We start from the raw sequence: 19,922 nt of genomic DNA, 5'->3' as shown, positions 1-19,922 counted from the left end.
TATGAAATTTTGTATTTCATATCTATGTTGGGTCAAAATGACCCAAAGTGTCCTAAGAAGGGCATAAATCCAAGGGATGTAAAAGCGTATTGTGTTCAAATGATTTCGGTTTTTTCAAAAATATACGCATATTTCCAAATTTCTAAAAATCTTTGCAGGGTGTTAACTCTTTTGCTTACTTTAAATAATTAATAAGATTACCTTGCCCTAATTTTAATGTCACATTAGATTATATTTTTATATGGGTTGCAATAATTTCGTTCGAGCCACATGTTCAACATAATATATTAATTAAATTCTAAATTGAAATGACAAACAATTCTTCCAATCTAAACTTCATAAAAAAAACCAAAATGGAAAACTGTACTAAATATAAAGTTTTAAATATAAAATAAATGTGATCTCAAATAAAATAATAAAGAAAAACTTGCTATGGTCGAGTGTGAATTTTCCTCCAGTTTAAATAACAAAAAAAAAAAAAAAAAACTTATGTACAACAAATGTAATGTGAAAAATAAATAATTGTATTTAAATAATATTAACTACTTTTTATTTTACTTTTTAAACAGAAAAAAAAGTTAAAATAAAAAAATAACGCACAATACTTTTGCGTATAATTTTGGTTAAACACAACAACCATTAATTAATTTGGTAAAGAAAATAAATAAAAACAATTCTTATCCGAAAAGAATCGCCTCAAGCAAAATAGCCAACGTTGTCATCATTGCCCTGGACATCATCATTAGCTCTGTAAAGAAAAAACTAAACATTTGTGCTTCAAATTCTACCGAGTGTGTTCCGCCGTTCTACAATAAAACTAAAAGAAGACAAATTTCTTCAAATTTTGGATCAGTGCAGTGCAGGTGGTGAGTAAAATATTTTTAAAATTTTTTAATGGAAAAGAAGTAAAGAAGCAGCTAAGTACGACCGGGCTGAACTTTGAATAACCTCCACCGTTTGGAACGAATTTGGAAATTTTCAAAAAAATAAAATCCGTTAAAAATTCTTTTAAAATCTTAAAAATACCGAATGTAGCCGTTATATATAAGTCATATATTTGTCATAAGTCATTACAATATTCAAATGCGAAACTTGAAAAGAAATCCGTTGAATAATGTTGCTTAAATCATCAAAATAATAGGGAGGTACCGTTATATGGGGGTTATACCAAAACGTGGACCTGCACAGACAATTTTCTGTCATAGGCTGTAGTATCCATTACCAAATTCAAACACCAAATTTGGTGAATAATCATCAAAATAGCGAATATCGGGAGGTATCGTTATATGGGGGCTATACGAAGACGTGGACCTGCACAGACAATTTTCATGGCCTATTTTCAATACCAAAAGTCCTGCAGACACAATATATATTTGAGTAAAATTGTATCAACCTACTTCATTCTTATTCTTAGTTCGGAAGCTAGAGCGATTTTCACAGACGGACGGACATTGCGCAATCAAAATAGAATTTTATGCTGATCAAGAATATATACTTTGTAGGGTCTAGAATGTATATTTCGAGGTATTACAAACGGAATGACAAACTTATATACCTTCCATACTATGGTATGGTAAATATTTTAAATTTTATAAGGAAATAATAAAATTTCTAAATGTTTGAGACAACTCATAGTATTTTTAGTAGTTGCTATTAAAAATATATAATTGATCTTAAAAAATATTTATAAATTTTTTATTGGTTTCATTTAAATTTTATAAAAAACATTTTAAGCCTTGTTGCCATGGCTTACTCGCCAGAAATTTCAATCTATTCAAATAATATATTTCCGCTATAACTTATATCGTCTGCTTGTTGTCTACGATTATGTTTTATGCAACTAAACTTTTTCAAAAATTCACTCAAACGAAATACTCTAAAGATTATTTACGTTTTAAAATAAATTAAAAAAGAGACCACTAATAATTTATTCATCCCACACTGATGGAATTTTACGTTGAAATTTCATCATCCATAATAATGCAACAGCAACGTTCATTGAATCCTCTTTTTTTCGAAAAAAAATATGCATTGCGATTACCGTTTTCGCCGCTGGATGTACTCTCAAAATGATACGTCATACTTGGCGTAGAAAACAAAAAATATCTATTTTAAATTTATTTCGAAATCAGATAATTTAAATTCCAAAACAAAAAGTTAGATAGAACCCCGCCTCCTCATTTTTTTTAGACTACAATAATATATCTGAAATAACATGCATTTTAAATTAACTTATCGTATAACAAAATAGTAGGCCAGTTGGGGATGAGTGTGTATTCAAAATATATTCATATCACTTCCGTTTGGAGATAGATTTTGATAGCATAGAAACAGTTTTGAAAAAAATTGGTCATTTTTAAAGAAAACAAGTTTTGTTAGGCCATGAAATGAAATGGGTGTGCCATAGATGCAAATACAACTTTCAAAATTCGTTTAGGAGGCTGGACCACTGGGATTATTTTGCACTAAATCTAGTCAAGAGTAAGAAACTTGTTTTAAAAGTAATACAAATTTTTAATACAGTTATTTTTTTGTTTTGTTCTTTTTTAATATTGAAACGGAATTCGAAATAATCAGAAACGGAACCATCTACAAAATTTACGATAAAGTCTCTGATTATCACAGAAAAAAGTGATTCAGGTTTCAAAGTATTTTAGTTTTTATGAAAAACAATAAAGATAGAAAAACAATGCAGAATACCAGGTTTGTTTTTCGTTTCCCTCCAAAGAACTCCATATCTTTTTCTGATCGGATCGGATCGGAAAAGATTTTAAATATAATTCGGAAAAGATTTTAAATATAATTCGTTTTTGTACAATAAAAAAAAATGCTAGTGTTGAGAAACGCTTCACTATACACTGGAACTCGTACCAGGATTGACGAATTTTTAGCGAAATAAATTAAAAATGTGATTTGTGTAAAGAAATATGTGACACCTGAAAATTATAGTTGTTTTAATTTTTGTTGTAATTTACTGTCTAATTTATAAAAAAATTAATTTTTTTTCTTCTTTTATATTTTAGTTAACAGTGTTTAAAGTTAGTGTAATACAAAAAACCAGCACATCAAAAATTGTGAAAAATGAGGAAACAATTTGGAAAACATAAATTCTTAGTAGTGTGTAGGGTAAGTGTGCCTAAGTTCGGCATGTCCCAGTAGTCGGCACTTTTTATTTTTAAGCCCAAATAAATGAAACTATTATGACTAAATATATTTTGTTTACTTCAAATATATTGTCAGCTATCTTTGTGTTTGTACTTTGTGTTTCGCTAAGAAAAGATGATTTATTCTAATAAATATTAAATTTTTGTCTGTGAAGGTCCTCAACAATCCATATTCTTAAGAAAGTACAATAAAGACGTCGAATCAGTTTAACTAAACAAAAATATTATATTTTAATGAATTAATTTATTATTATTAATTATTCTTACAAAAAAATTGGTATGGCGACTGTTGGAACATGCCATACCGACAATTAGCAAGTGGTGCCGACTACTGGCAAAAAAGCATTGTTTTAATAAAACTACAAATTTATGAAATGTAATAAAAAGTTATTAAAACTTTATTCATTATTGCAAAAACTATACAAAATTTCGAATCTGAATAAATTAAGTATGTAATAATTGAAAAGTTCCTCTCAGAATGGTGAGCGATTAAAAACGCGAAAATCCTAAAAGTGCCGACTACTGGTACACTTACCCTATGTAATTATTCGCTCGGACGAGTGCTTTATATATCAAAAAAAAAAAAAAAAAATAAAAATAAAATAAAAAAATAAACAATCGTCAATCCGAAAGGAATCACAGAAGATTAATCTGATCAAACAACTTCCAAAATTTTCAAATATTTTGGCAGAGTCCTTATCTGTTTCTTGTGCTTCTCATACCAGCCCCTGCAGTCTAAAATGGACTGTAATGTCGGCGAGACGAATAGTAGATGTACCGAAAACCTGTATGAGTTGTCATTCTCAATACTGTTGAGAAAATGCACGTTATCGTATGAATCCTTGCCGTATTAGAATAAAACAAGTAATCAAAGGCTATAATCATGCGGGGCCGAACATGTGATACCCTTCAACACTACAATATGTTAGAAAACCCCTTATGTCCAAAGTCATTTTGGGAGATTTCGTTTTGAAGAGCACTGCCTAGATGTTAAACTTAGCTTTTTGTCCAAGAGACATTTTCTCACAACACGCACTCCGTCGTGTTGTTAGGTATTCAAAACAATTTCCCACGAAAGTTGTGATCATTTGTGCTCATCCAAAATACCCTGTCCTTAACTCTCTTCTCATGCAAATTTCGTGTCTATTGGTTTTCATTGTGCCCTGTACAGCGACGCCAAAATCAGAAAAATTTTAAATTTTTTGACCATTTGAGCATCTAAATTTGCAATTTCAAAAACAAACGGCTTACCCTAATCCTACCCCCACGCAAAATTTCGTGAGTATCGGATGATAATTGCAACCTCTACATAATACCCTAAAAACATAGTATTACGGGGTGTTGAAAAACTTTACGAAATGTGCAATTCAAAATTGTAAGTCAAATTGAAAAAATCACATGTGATGAAAAATGTGACAAAATTTGAAAAACATATTCTATTTTTATACCCTCCACCATACTATGGAGGGTATATTAACTTTGTCATTCCGTTTGTAACTCCTCGAAATACTTATGTCACACCCAACACGCTATCTTTCGAATGAATTGAGATAGATGGCTACAATTTTGCACACATGTTTATTTTTTCAGTAGGCAGGCTAAGTTCGTAAATGGGCCATGTAGGTTCACGTTTTCATATAGCCCCCATATAACGGTACCTCCCTATATTCGGTATTTTGATGATTTTAGCGACATTATTCACGGGAATTGTTTCAAATTTGGTATTTGAAGTTCGAAATGGATAATACACCCTAAGACAGAATATTGTCTGTGCAGGTCCACGTCTTCATAAAGCCCCCATATAACGATGCCTCCCTATATTCGGTATTTTGATGATTTTAGCGACGTTATTCACCGGAATTGTTTCAAAATTGTTATTTGAAGTTCGTTATGGGAACTACAGTCTGTGACAGCAAATTGTCTGTGCGGGTCCAGGTCTTCGTATAGGCCCCATATATCAGTACCTCCCTATATTCGGTATTTTGACGAGTTTAGGTACAATACCCACCAAAATTGTTTGTGATGTGGTATTTGAAGAATGGATGCTACAGCCTGTGACAGAAAATTGTCTATGCTGGTTCAGGTCTTTGTACAGCTCCAATTTGACGGCACATCTGTATATACGATATTTTGATGATTTTAGCTACATTATTCACCGTTTATTTCAAGTTTCCAATTTGAATATGGTAATGGCTTATGACAAACAATGCCTATGTATGTCCCCAATAAAACGGCTATATTCGGTATTTTTAAAATTATAACAGAATTTTTTAAGGATTTTATTTTTTAAAAATTTCCAAATTCGTTGCAAATGGTGGAGGGTATTAAAAGTTCGGCCCGGCCGAACTTACTGCTTTTTAACTTGTTTATTGTCATATTTTTACGGAATTTTTATAGATTTTACCTTTTTCTGGCCAGACACCATTCCGAATTGATGAGAAATGTGAAAATCAGTCCAGTTTATTTGACTTATAAGTGGGAAAACTAACATTAATTGTTTAGAGTGTGTAAAGTACTACAGGGTGAGATAAATAAAACTGCAACAAAGTCAAACGCCATAATTTTTTAAAATGTATTGAATGAAAACAAAAAATGTCGGAAATAGCATCAGATTTTAGAATAAGTTTAGATTTGTTCGAATTGGTCACCTTTGGCACGAATTATGGCCTTCAACAATATTCGGCATTTATTCTGATGCCGCGGTCGATTAGTACGAGCGGAGAGCGACCATTGGCTGTTATGGCGGCCCACACCATCACCATGGCCGGCCAACCATTTCTGCTGATGTTGCTTTTTTCTTCCGTACACTTCCTTGATGTCGGGCTACGCTACCAGTATCACTGTAACGAGCGATGGTACGAGACATAAAAGATTAATTCACATTTAAATGCTGGAGTGCTCTAACGATAGCCACTTGTGGTTTTCCAGCCAAATATAAAGAAATCACACTATCACGCTTTAATTCCATCACGAACAACTTTTTTCTGGAAAATTCTCACCGAAATGCTTTCGTACGCTTGTAAACAATATAATGAGCTGTCACTGAAATAATTTTAACAGCTGTCGAACGAGTGGCTTAGAAATAACAGCAGTCTGAAGATGGTTGAAGTTTTTTCATCCCACCCTGTAGGAATAACGAAAATAGTTTAAAGAATGGTTAACTTTTAAAGGAATTGCATTACTGGAAATATGATATCAGTGGCAAATAAAAGTGACACAGAAGAAACCAATTACATAAAAAAAACTTTTGGAATTTCTTGTCCTACTGTGCCCCATAGACATAAGTCGTCATATTTGCATTTAACAAATTCTAACTCAATTAAAATTACAAATAATTAACACTGTATCGCATGCACACACAAGTGCATGTATTACAGCTGGCAGTCGTTGTCATTATGCGATCTCTGACCAGAGTATCGGCTTTCTACTTTGTCTCATTTCGGTTTTGCAACACAAATTTACATGTGAGCTTTTTTGCATCATTGGCAGCTCCTCCTTGGGGGGTAAAAATAGTGAATCGGCTTTTTAACCTTTAGCCGCAAAAGCACACACACACACATGTACGTATGTATAAGCGCAATAGAGTTGATATGCCTCCAGTTGCATACGAACATATGTGTCACGTATGTTGTCTTTCGTTTTTTGAAACGCTGAGAAGAAAATCCCAAAGAAATGGCAAACAAAATGAAATGCAAAAGCAAAACAAAAAAGTGGATAGCAAATATACTACATACATCTAGACTTTGTAATGTTACATTGTAAGATGCTTTCGTTCGTTGTGGCATATATTCGTTGCTCAATTTGTCTCGGGAAGTGTAAGCAGCAGTTGATGCCGCGCGATTGAAACAATGTTGCTCGACCTTACACGTGTGTAGGCTTCTTTTCAATTCTGTGGCGTAGTAGTGTGCTTACAGGAAAAAAAAAATTACATAACCAAACCAACCCAAGTTGGAACGCCATTTCAATGGGGGCTGTACGTCTTAGCACAGCTACAAGAAATCAAGCACAACGCATGAATGGAAAAATTATTTAAATGAATTTTGTCTTACGCATTAATTATACTTCCATAGTTGTTTTTTTCACTCCTTAACATTTTCCTTTGCTTGGTTTTCAAAGCAACACAAAAAATTAACTATTTTTAGTTGAGATAAACAAGTTTCAAATAGCTGCGACGTAGTTGTAAATGGAAATTCTTCGTTCGTACAAAATAAATTAATAATATACTGTGGAAATAATTAAAGAAATTGCATGAAATTGGCAGCGGAATGGAAAGGTAGAATAAGGCAAAAACATTAAAAAAATTAAAGAAGAAGGAAAAGATGGCTGTAATGTTCCTACACACAAGAAATTAAGAAAATCTGGCTACTTTAATTTGTCGCCATTAACCTTTTTAATGGGTGATAATCCTGTCATACTGGAAGAGCTTTTTCGTCAACCTTCGTCCAGTGTATAAGTATATATAAGTATATATTGGGTTTTGATGTTGCTGTGTTTTATAGAAAAGGCGGTAGAAAAGTAGAATCTGCTCGATTTTCAACAAATTTCGCTCTCACTCGAGAAGAGGAAACTTTGCTCGCTCTTATTCGAGGGATATTGAAAAATTTAATCGCTCAATTTTTTTCTGCTCCCAGAAATACGAGTGAGTTTCACCGTTTGAAGAAATTCGAGCGAGTTTTTCTGAGGGCTGGTTAAACATTTTGTTATAATCTCCGTCGTTTGTAACACCTCGAAGTATACACAAAGTTTATATGTTCTTGATTAGCTTAAAATGTCGATTTAGCGATGTATATCCTTCTATCTGGCTGTCCGTCTAGCTTCCGAACGAAATGAAGTAGGTTGATAAAATTTTGCTCAGATGTGATTTAGATCCTCAGGTATTTAAAGTTCGTAATGGGTATTACCCCATATGATAGAAAATGTCCTGTACAGGTCTACACCTTCGTAAAGCTCTCACATAACGGTAACTCCCAATACTCGGTGTTTTGATTACATCAGCCGCATTTTCAACAGAATTATCTCAAACTTGGTATATGCAGTTCGTAATAGACATCACCTTCTCTGGCAGACAATTGGCTGTACAATTCTACGGTGTAGTGCAGACCCCATAAAACTGTACTTCCAGACTTTCGGTATTTTGATGATTTGAGCAAAAGTTTTCACCGGAATTGTTTAAAATTTGGTATTTTAAGTTCGTAATTAACACTAACTCCTATGGCAGACAATTGTCTGTACAGGTCCATACCTTCGTATAGCTCCCATGTAACTGTACCTTCCTATATTCCATATTTTCAGGATTTTAGTCACACTTTTCAACAAAATTATGTTAAACTTTGTATCTGGATAGTAATAGGTACCATAGGTAGACATCACCTTCTCTGGCAGACAATTGGCTGTAGAGTTTCACGGTGTAATGCAGACCCCATGAAACTGTACCACCAGATTTTCGGTATTTTGTGCCATAGTTTTCACCGGAATTGTTTAAAATTTGGTATTTTTAGTTCGTAAGTGACACTACCTCCTATGGCAGAAAGTTGTGTGTACAGGTCCACACCTTCGTATTGCTACGATGTAACTGTACCTCCCTATATTCAATGTTTTGAGGATTTTAGTCACGCTTTTCAACAAAATTATCTTAAACATGGTATCTGGATAGTAATAGGTACCACCTTCTCTGGCAGATAATTACCTATACAGGTCCACGTCTTCGTACAGCCATATAATGGTACCTCCATATATTCGGTATTTCGATGAGTTCAGCGACATTATCCACCGAAGTTGCTTCAAATGTTTAAAATTTGGTATTTTTAGTTCGTAAGTGACACTACCTCCTATGGCAGAAAATTGTGTGTACAGGTCCACACCTTCGTATAGCAACCTATATTCAATGTTTTGAGGATTTTAGTCACGCTTTTCAACAAAATTATCTTAAACTTGGTATCTGGATAGTAATAGGTACCACCTTCTCTGGTGGATAATTACCTATACAGGTTTACGTCTTCGTATAGCCGCCATATAATGGTACCTCCATATATTCGGTATTTCGATGAGTTCAGCGACATTTTCCCCCATAATTGCTTCAATTTTCGTATTCGAGTTCGTAATGGGTACTACAGTCTATGACAGAAAATTACCTAAGTAGGTCCACGTTTTCGTGTAGTAATTTTCAACAGATTTTTTTTTTTTTGAAAATGGTGGAGGGTTTGCTAAGTTTGGCTTGGCCGTATCTATTGCTTTTATACTTGTTTCAGTTGTAATTCTAAACATCTTAAACATTGTATTTATTTCTGCAATTTTTTTTAAAGGATTTCAAGTTCTTTTGTAATCAAACATTTTTGAGTCATACAATCTGAAATGTCATTTCTTTACCTCTATCGGAACGAAAAAAAAAAAAAAACACTTGTCACATGTTCAATTTTTTGTGGCGAACATATGAACAAAATCAAACCCTGCCTAGTGGGACATCATCATACATACACACCAAATGCGACTGCTATTTGATTAGTATCCATCTTAATTACTCCACTTTCCATGGCTTTTCTGTCAGTGCATTTAGAAACTATGCGAAAGACAAAAAAACAAAAACTGCAATAAAAGACAGACCAGACAGATAATATTGAAAAGCTGTTGAAAAAAAACAACAACAAGGAGAGCCCATTACTACTTGGATGGAGGCCATTCAAATGCATTTTAAAAATGTTCTCTTGTCATGCAATGCAATTCATCAGAAATCAACGTTAAACGTTGTAAATGTTGGGGAATCACTGTGAAATTAAATTAAATTTTACACGATTTTTCCGAAGTTTTCTAAAAAAAAAATAAACTAATATTTCTGGGGGTGAGTGCATTTACTTTAGCGCTGTGATAGGATGGTCCATCTATTGACTGAATTTCGAATTATTGTGAATTTGAAATTGGAAATGTACATGATATTTACCTGAAGTTCGAAGCGGATATCTTAAGTATGACTTAACAACATGACATATGTAACTTTGACAAAAAAATCAGCTACAAAATATACACTAAATGAGTCGCTAAGAAGCCATAAAAAAGTTTCTTAAACTTCAGCTATAAATAGTACAGGTAGACGAAGTAAGTGTAGTTATACAATAGCTTACAGAAAACCAGTAAGGAAAAGTCAAAAGTCGGGCGGGACAGACTATATGATGCTCTACACCACTCTGCATATTTGGTAGAACTCCCTAAACAAAAGAATTTTTTTTTGAAGTAGATCATACCACCACCTATAAGCATTTGGCTTTAGATCAGTTATAGTTTGGTTTCAGAGAGAACTAATATATGTGAGGCATATCCAAATCTGAATCGATTTCACTCAATTTAATATTTTTTTACCAAATAACATTGCTATGGAGTGCATGAGAAGAATAATATTTAACAAGTAAGCAAATGCTACAGCCGACCGTTGAATACCCTACAACACTACAATAAACGATACAGTTGATATAGGCGAGATACTCAAAAGAATTCCACAAGATATTGTGACAAATAATAAAAGAAAACCATCAGGTTTCGTTCTCTAATTTTCGAATAAAAGCAACTTAAACTAATTTGCTCATTTTCTATTTATTGGTAGATGTTGCACTTAAATGGTCTTCCTAGATCTGGAACCAATATTTCCCAAAGACCTATAATCTCTCAGAAGTGGCAAAAGATTAACATTTATTATTGGTTTTTGACTGAAACGCATCTATATAAGATACAGACATTTGACTATATTCTTCAACGAAATCTGGTTTAACGAAATAGTCAGAAGTGCGTCTTTCATGTATTTGTGAATTCTCCTAAAAGTCACTGGAATGGACATTTTCGTATTTTGTCTACAAAAGTTGACAAACTCCTTCACACATTGAATATTTTTGGATGGCCATCCAAAACTGCTTGGCTTTTGCAATGCCCGGTAATCCCGACCTGCTGACAATTTTGCAGTTTTTTGGTCCATTTCAACCCCTAAATATAGGGCGATCATCTCCAAAAAGAGTAGGCTTCTATTCTGACCCTCATCTTATCCCCATGCAAAATTTCGTAAGGATCGGGCCATAAATGCGATCTGTATATGATATCCTGATATCCTAACTACTTAGTGTTGTTAGCCCTAGAAATATTAACAAATGTTTAATTCAAAATGGAAATATGCCAAAAATATGACAAAATTGAAAAATTTTGAGAAAATATTACAAAATCAATATTTTCATCTTTAGAGAGATATTTTTATGCGATTTTTTAAACGTTTTAACTTTCCTGCCAAGAGGCCATTCTGAATTAATGCGAACTTCGAAAATAGGGTTCTATTCTGACATTAACCCCACCTACATTTTAAATTTCGTGAAGATCGTGCCATAATTGCGACCTGTAGATTGATTACAAATTAACATGGACAGACGGACAGACGGACGGACGGACATACATAGCTAGATCGACTCAGCTCGGCGAGCTAGGAAGATCCATATATACTTTCCTATATGGGAAACCAATATTTCGAGGTGTTACATAAATTCTGGCCCAATCAAACTTATAATACCCCCAACACATAGTGTTGTAGGGTATAAAAATATACATCGGAGTTTCACAATATGGAATCGTACGTCCCGAAATGCATTCCATTTGGGTTGACATTAGCCATTATTTGCACAATAAACCTGAAATCGGATTAAGGATATTTAGGAGCTATATCAAAATCTTAGCCGATCTCTATAAAATTTGGCAAAGGTATTTCTGAGCTCTATAAGATACCTAATACCAAATATCATTGTTGTCGAATGGATATTACGAATTGGAGGGACTTAAACACCAAATCCGATGAAACATGTATATGAGAGCTATAGCTATATCTGAAGCGATTTTCTCCAAATTTGATGTACCTCCTTCTAGACTGAATTCAATTGGATATACCGAAATTCATTAGTTTTGGGCAGATTTTCGCCATTTGGTGCACAAATAACCCGAAATCGGTTGAAGGTATATATGGGAGCTATATTCAAACCTGAACCGATCTTGATAAAATTTGGCAGAGGTATTTCTGGGCTGTATCTGATATCTGATATCAAACACCATTCTTGTGGGGTGCATATTACGCATGTAAGGGACTTGAACCCCAAATCGGATGAAACATATATGTGGGAGCTATAGCTATATCTGAACCGATTTTCACTAAATTTGATATACTTGCTTCTAGACTGAATTCAGTTGGATTTGTTAAAATTTAGGTAATTTGAAATTATATTGGTCATTTTGTGCACAATTAACTCGAAATTTGTTGAAGATATTTGGGAGCTATATCTAAATCTGATACGATTATCACTAATTTCAATGGGGTTCGTCCTTGGGCCAAGCAAATATTGTTTGCAAAATTTCATTTCAATCGGATAATAAATGCGACCTGCATTTTACTCACAAGAATACATGGGTGGACGGACGAACAGACGGACTGACATGCATAAATCGACTCAGAAAGTGATTCTAATGAAAATCCTCAAAAGTAACTATGGGTCTATCTCACCCCTTCTCCCTGTTACAAACAAATGCAGATAGACATAATACCCTTACCACTCAGTGGTGTAGGGTATAAATATTTCAGATTTATGGAATTTTTTTTAAACGTTTGCGAATAAAAAATATATTTACATAACTTATGACACTTCTGGCTAGCAAAATATCTATTTCCGATTGTTAGATGTCTCTTATCGATCATATCGATAACCTCACTCTCAATGATAGATCTCAAGTAGATAGAATTGATGTATTCCTGCCAAGCATTACTCTGGTCTTCTTGGAGAGATACTATTTCATGGATACTGGTATCGTTGAGGGAATGATTAGATTATTTGAGGCTATGGATCAGCTATGAAATCGGGTGCTTTAATCGTCAGACGCCCTTTTAATTTTAAAGGATTTAGAATTGCTTTAAGAGACTCTTAGCTTTGGAACAACCTGGTATGCATCCAGTCCAAGTTATATATTTCAATTATTCAATTTTGCGGGACACAGTTCGAATTTGTAGTTTAAATACTTAACTGTAGCTCCCCAGCGAACTAAATTATCCGAGTTCGGCCTAACTTCAAACCGAGAGACGGAAGAATCTTCCGATCCGATATGTTTGATACAAAATTCGCAAAATTTTTGAACGTTAGGTACAGTATTATCCGAAAATCGGGAAAAAATCGATTAACACATTCGAAAATCGGAGAAACATAGGATGTTTGAAATTCGAAAAATTATGAATATCTTCGATAGTTTTATTTGCAAATATGAAAAAATTGACTAGTCGAAAAATTATTTGGAAAACTCTAATGTTTTCGGAAAATTTGGGACAAATCTGAAAAGTTCGTATGATTTTAAAGATAATTAATTGTTTCTATTTAATTTTTTTTTCAATTTTTTTGTTTATTTTTTTTATTAAAAATTTCTTTTTTATTCAGTTTCAATATTTTCATTAAAATAAATAGCATTTTACCCCACCATCGTAACGTTGTGTTTTGATTTTTTTTTGCCGGGTAGCATCTTTTTTTCATTGCTGAGTTCAACTTGGGAAGCCATCACAATGAGAGCTCAAAATGCGTTTTTTCAGCAACATTCAATTTTTTTCGGGAACATTATTTATAACACCATTCTCACCTCCCTTTTTATAAAACCCAAAAGCGAACAACAAAAAACTTAAATATGATGAATGTGAAGACATTTGTCTTACTTTTTTGCAATATCCGACATCATCATCATCTTCACCGCCATCATTCTGGACAGCCACGATCATCATTTCTGCAACATTGTAGTGCAGGTCATTGAAACAAAGTCCTCCCATCAATTGTGAATCTGATAGTGTGACATCGGCGGAAGAGTTTGGCGGTTGATTGGACGAAAACAAAAAAAAAAAAAAAAAAAAAAAACAAATTATGGTAAAAAACGAGCGTAAAATGTAGGTAGGAATTGATATCAATCAAAGCGAATTACTGCTGGTGTAGAATGGGTAATAACAATGATCTTCACTGTGAAATTGCGAACGTGTGGCGGCGTCAGCACAAAAGTGATGCCAAATTTGTGGGTAATTAATTTTTTTGATGCTTTGTTGTAGTTTTGTTTAAGGGGCAATATTTTTTGTTTTTAAAAAATTGTTTACGTTTTCTTGTCCGGTTTGAATCATGCAAATAAAATTGTTATCAAAAAAGAAATAATAATCTAATGATTCCTGTTTTTTGTTTACTCAACAAATTAAGGCCATTGCAAAATATTCTACATTGGCATCACTGAACTCCAGTGAGACGACGACGGCGACGATGACAAGTCGTTGTACGTTGTATATAAAAAGTTCGCTCTGAATATGAGTGCATTTAATGTGAACAACAAAACCAAAAAAGCCGCAGTGTCAGCAGCATTTTTTAAACAGCTTTGAGATTCTTCCTCTGCTTATCTCGCAACAGAAAGACTAACCGACGGCAGATGAACGAACGCACGGACGTATAATCGAACGTATGATCTGAAAAACAGACAGACAGCCAACCAGTCAGTCAGTCAGTCCGGAGGACCGGCAAACATTAATACATATATGATCAAGTGGGGCGAAAAAAGCAATGCATGGAGAACGCAAAATACAAAATAAAAACAAAAAACCAAAACAACCTGAACAATAATAATGAAGCAGGCAAAAATTACGACTATAATTTTAAGAGCTCGGTTGATGATATCAAATATTGTGGCAATCATGAAGAGGGAATGGAGGAAAGGGGTAAAATATGTGTGATGCGTTTGTGGGGATCTTTTTTGGTTTTTTCTTTAGCTTTCTCTTAGCTTCATCTACTTCCCTTTGATGCTGTTTGGAGGTTGGTCGTTTCATTGTCATGCCCAAGTAGTTGTTGCCCACAATGATGCGCGGTTGGTTGAGGTCGTTCGATTAGGCCTGGTGACGTGACACACTGCAAATGTTGTTGTTTCTCTCGCTGCTGCTGCTTCTGACGATCATGACGAGGAGCAATACCACGTTGTTGCTGTTGAATTTTATGATGCTATCGATTACAAATGAAGATCATAATGATCATTATTGCGTTGTATTTTTTTATTTTATTTATTTATTTATTTTTTTTTTTTGATGAGAATAACGACGTAGTTAAATTGACGCTATACCCGATGGCATGAACTGAATTGAACCTGCATAATTTCCAACAAGCGGGCCATGTGTAGTACATAAGTTCGTATTAAGAAAGTTGAAAACGAAAACATATAAAAGCAAAAGAAAGTAATTATGGTGAATATGCTACTTGCCGTTTATAGTTCACACATTAATGCTTCGAAGATTATATGGGGAAATAATGAGGGATGGTTTATATTTTCATAATTTTGTGGTGGACAATGGAGATAAAAAATTGCTGTCAGTCATTATTAAGTTCACATTCAGAAGCTGGTGTCCAGCAAAAAAATTCATTACTTAGTTCGATATAGGTTCCATATACATATCCCTGTAATTTTATATTAATTATATACCAACCGTGGTACTTTTATCCTAATATAACAATAATAATTTTGGATTATACGCTCAAGTCCGCCCGATTTCATTTTGTAGTACACCAACTGTGCAATATCTGACCATATGTTCTGAGCTGTATTCGGCCGCATATGAGTTTATGAAACTTGGTGAAAATCGGTGCAGATATAGCTGTTGTTCCCATACATATGTTTTATCCGATTTGATTTTTAAGCCCCTCAAATAAATAAAAAAACGCTCTAAAACAATACTATTTTTTGCAATACAGTGGTTTCTATTTACCTGCATCAACATTAGCTGCGCATTGGCCTTTGCAGACCAAAACACTTTTGTTATGCCATTTTTTTCTGAATCCCTTTATTTGAATTGTATTTAAGTGCCCAATCGATAGCTGCACATTGGACATTCCTGCCTCGAAAATTTGGTAATTTTTTTTAATTTGGTTACAAAAGTTGTATTTATCTGCACAAGAAATTTTTTGCAAACTCAAAAAAGACACTAAAAACTACCACTTCGTTTTTGTTTTTGTATTTGCAAAAACAATAACAACACAAGAAAAGAGCATGCATTAAAAACATATTCTCGCTTCCTCTCCCAAACTAAAAGATGGTTATGCTGGATAAAACACCACTGATGCTCAAATACATACGAATAGAAAATTAAAGATACCTGCACTTTTTGTGCACGTAAGTAAAATTAAAGATACCTGCTTCATTGTGCAGATAAGTGCAATGAAGCTACCTGCATTTTGGGCATTGCTGCACATGATGTCGTGCAATTTTTGATTGTGCAGGTAAGCAAAAAATACTGTATACCAATCGAGGAATCTCTTAGCCAAATGTTGTCGAAGTCCGATATAGCTCCTATATTCATATTTCTGCAATGTGAAAACCCGTGCTACCTTTGTCGAATTTTGAAATAAGTTCCAACCAGAATTATGTTTTATTTGTACCATATCCATGTTTTATCCCATTTTATATATAAGCTTTCTTGGAGTCATAATATGCACTCTACAGGGTGACATAAAAAATCTGCAACAAAGTCAAACGCCATAATTTTTATTTATTTTTTTTTAATTTTATTGAATTAATGCAAAAAATTTCGGAAATAGCTTCAAATTTTAGGATAAGTTTAGATTTGATCGAATTGGTGGCTTTGGAACGAATTATGGCCTTCAAACGGCCAATGAAACCGTCACACGCTGCCCGAATATTGCTCTGTTGTATTTTGACCCATTCCCGGCGAAGCGCTTGCTTGAGGTGATCGACACTTTGGTTTTTTTTAGTGCTAACCTTGCTTTCCGAAATACTCCAGACACAATAGTCCAACGGATTGGTATCCGGAGATTTTGGTGGCCATTGTGCGCTGGAAATGAAGCGAGGAACCTCATTTTGTAATCATTCTTTGGTGGCGCGTGCTAAGTCCTGTTGGAATGTACAAGGTCTGCGGCCAAAATGTTTGCGTGCCCAAGGCTTTAATTCACCCTGCAGTATTTGCACATTTTCAGCTGATCTCTTTGGCAAGTAAACACGATTATTTTTTTTGTTTACAAACTGGTGGACAACGAATGTTTTCTCATCGAAGAAAACCAAATTCGGCAGATCACCACATTCGGTCAAGCGAAGCAACTCTTTAGTTTTGTTGAGTCTATTTTCTTTCTGTTGCGGTGTAAGTTCTTGCATTTTTTGGAATTTCAATGACTTTACGCCGAACTCATTTCTCAATATTTGGCTCACGAGCAATTTTTCAGCCACTGCGACGCGTTTTTCCAGCCAAAAATAACGAAATCACACTATCACGCTTTAATTCCATCAAGAATAACTTTTTCTGGGAAATTCTCACCAAAACGTTTTTGTTCTCTTGTAAACAATATAATGAGTTGTCACTGGAATAATTTTAACAGCTGTCGGACGAATGGCTTAGAAATGACAGCAGTCTGAAGTTGGTCGCAGTTTTTTCATCTCACTCTGTATAACAAAGATTTTTTGTACAACAGGTGACAAAGAGCAGAAAAATGTAACTCTGTCAAATTTAGTGGGAACCAATTCATATTAAGAAAAATATCCCATTTATTAGTTCCTACCGATTTAAAAGCTCAGCCACCCTAAAGCCCTAAATATAACATAAAATGTCACAGAAAATCCCATTTTTGATGGGTCCGTGGATCTTTCACGTACGTAATGGGGATATTTTTTGTCATTACTAATGCTACTTAAAGTGACCTATGTGCTTACCAAATTTTTTGTGGCTGAATTCGAAGAGCTTTTTTATCCTACGTTTATCCAAGTGTTATCTCCTGACAGCTGCCCCAGTAAAGACCTTCTTAAAATACCTAATATAGTAGCTTGTCGGTGGTTCGGTCCCATCAATCGCGAAATCAGACAACTGGGAAATACCTCTATCAAATTAATCAGCCATTTCATTCCCTACTATATTAATAAGTTTAATAACATCTCGTATTTCCAAGAGGGCTTCTGATATCAATGACACTTGATAGGGTCGCCTGACTTTTTTTATGGACGTAATAATAATGCGCTATCAACAGTGGTCCTACACTTGGGACAACCACCCGGGAACTTCGAGGTGGAGTTCGTGAACCGATCATGGGGCTTTCAGCTTATTTCAATTCCCAGTCCATTCAATTGTGATTAGGGATTCGATTCATATTTTTTTCCGTTTTTTGCGTCAATACTTTTTCAATGATCATTAAGTTCTGCGACCATCTATATTTACATGTTTTAACCATATCCTCAACGGACAACTACTCATTGCAACCCTCTGATACAAACTTATCTCGTTGAAAGACCAAGTATTTTATTTCCCAAAAGTCAGCACCATTTAATATTGAATATCTCTCGTTCTTTGTGACAATATTACCATATTTTATCTACAATGCTATAGGGTTAATACAATTCGACTAAGCCAACCAATTCATCAGTCTTTTTTTTACTTTTAACATTCCACTGCTCCTTTCGTTGACACAGTTCAATGGTAACAGTCTCCAGCCGGCACTTTTTCTCTTCTCTTTCGATTTGGCGATTCGATCACAAATCACATTGACCGTTGTCGGTTGTTTGGTTGGTCGGTGGGTAACAACAGCACTCGGCCGGTGTTTGTCATCTGTTGACCGAATTCACTTCCAACTATGAAACATAAAAAAAGCAAAACAAAAATGTGGTCCAACAAGTTTTCCTTACAGCTATGATTGCTGGCTGACTTTACTTCTTGGCTTTGCTTAGACATACATACATATATCAGATTATATTTGCGAGTTGAATGTTTTGCTGCTGTTGCTGCCTTTTAAATTATGATCATATTTTTTTTTTCGTTTCAATAAAACCCCCTAAAATATGATCATTAACTATGGTGGCATGTTAATGTCGATTTGAATAATTCTCTCATTTAATTGGCGGATCGAATATTATTGAAATTTAAGCCAGCCAGCTTTCTTACAGGGTGTCATTTTTTTTTTTGTTATTTTCATTATTATTTTTAAGTAGGTACTGGTAAATATTTATTAATTTAATTTACATAATTGTTGTTGCTGTTGTTGTTCAAGATAATAAATACGCATCACTTGTCGAGGTGTAAATTCACAATTTGCTCAATGAATTTACATTGGGTGGAAATGTCTGGAAGTGAATGGTAATATATTCAGAAGCTTTTTTTTTTTGTATTTAAGTGTGAAAAAGTGATTAATTTTTTTAAATACTCCAATATAAGGAATTTCATACTTAAGCAGTCGTTGATATTGTTATTGAATTCCCTGATATATATACCACACGGGTTGAAATGTTCGACTTATTGTGTAAAAATTGTCAAAATCTTCTCCTGTGTTGACAATATTCTGCAAAGAAAATAAATGGGGCTGAGAAGTCATATCGGGGATTTTACCGCTATAGTATGTCAACTTGAGATTTCGATTTAAAGTTTTGAATATTTTTGGGAAAGAGGTGTTCTTCCCGTTAACTAGAATATGTTTGACTTGGAAACGAATACAATAATATGTACATGCCCAAAACTTTAAAATGTGGGAAATTGGGAGATATGGGAACTTCACAAAAAGAGAAGCCTGTTTATTTTAAATTTTTAGTATAGTTGGCACCAATTTATTGACCACCCTATCATATTGACCACTAATCATATTAAACCCAATTCGGTTGAATAGTTCAGTTGAGACGTTTAAACATTTTGGAATTACATGTATTCTGATTCAGAACCTTGATCTACATTGTGGAATTTTTGTAAATGGAATTTCTATCGTCTGAAAA

The 19,922-nt window shown here is 34.0% G+C and overlaps 1 protein-coding gene across 2 annotated transcripts in view; it reads left to right on the top strand.

The window, feature by feature from the left end:
- The window catches only part of LOC101889153 (forkhead box protein O), a 113,562-nt gene that overhangs the window by 3,929 nt on the left and 89,711 nt on the right, over positions 1-19,922 (top strand). For both annotated transcript variants that reach the window (XM_059131981.1, XM_059131980.1), the window contains exon 2: positions 570-866. The gene's annotated coding sequence lies outside the window, so the exon portion shown is untranslated. The remainder of the gene's footprint in view (positions 1-569; positions 867-19,922) is intronic.

This window comes from Musca domestica, unplaced genomic scaffold, assembly GCF_030504385.1.
Source record: "Musca domestica strain aabys unplaced genomic scaffold, Musca_domestica.polishedcontigs.V.1.1 92, whole genome shotgun sequence".
Lineage (NCBI taxonomy): Eukaryota > Metazoa > Arthropoda > Insecta > Diptera > Muscidae > Musca > Musca domestica.
This window is presented reverse-complemented; position numbering and strand designations above follow the sequence as displayed.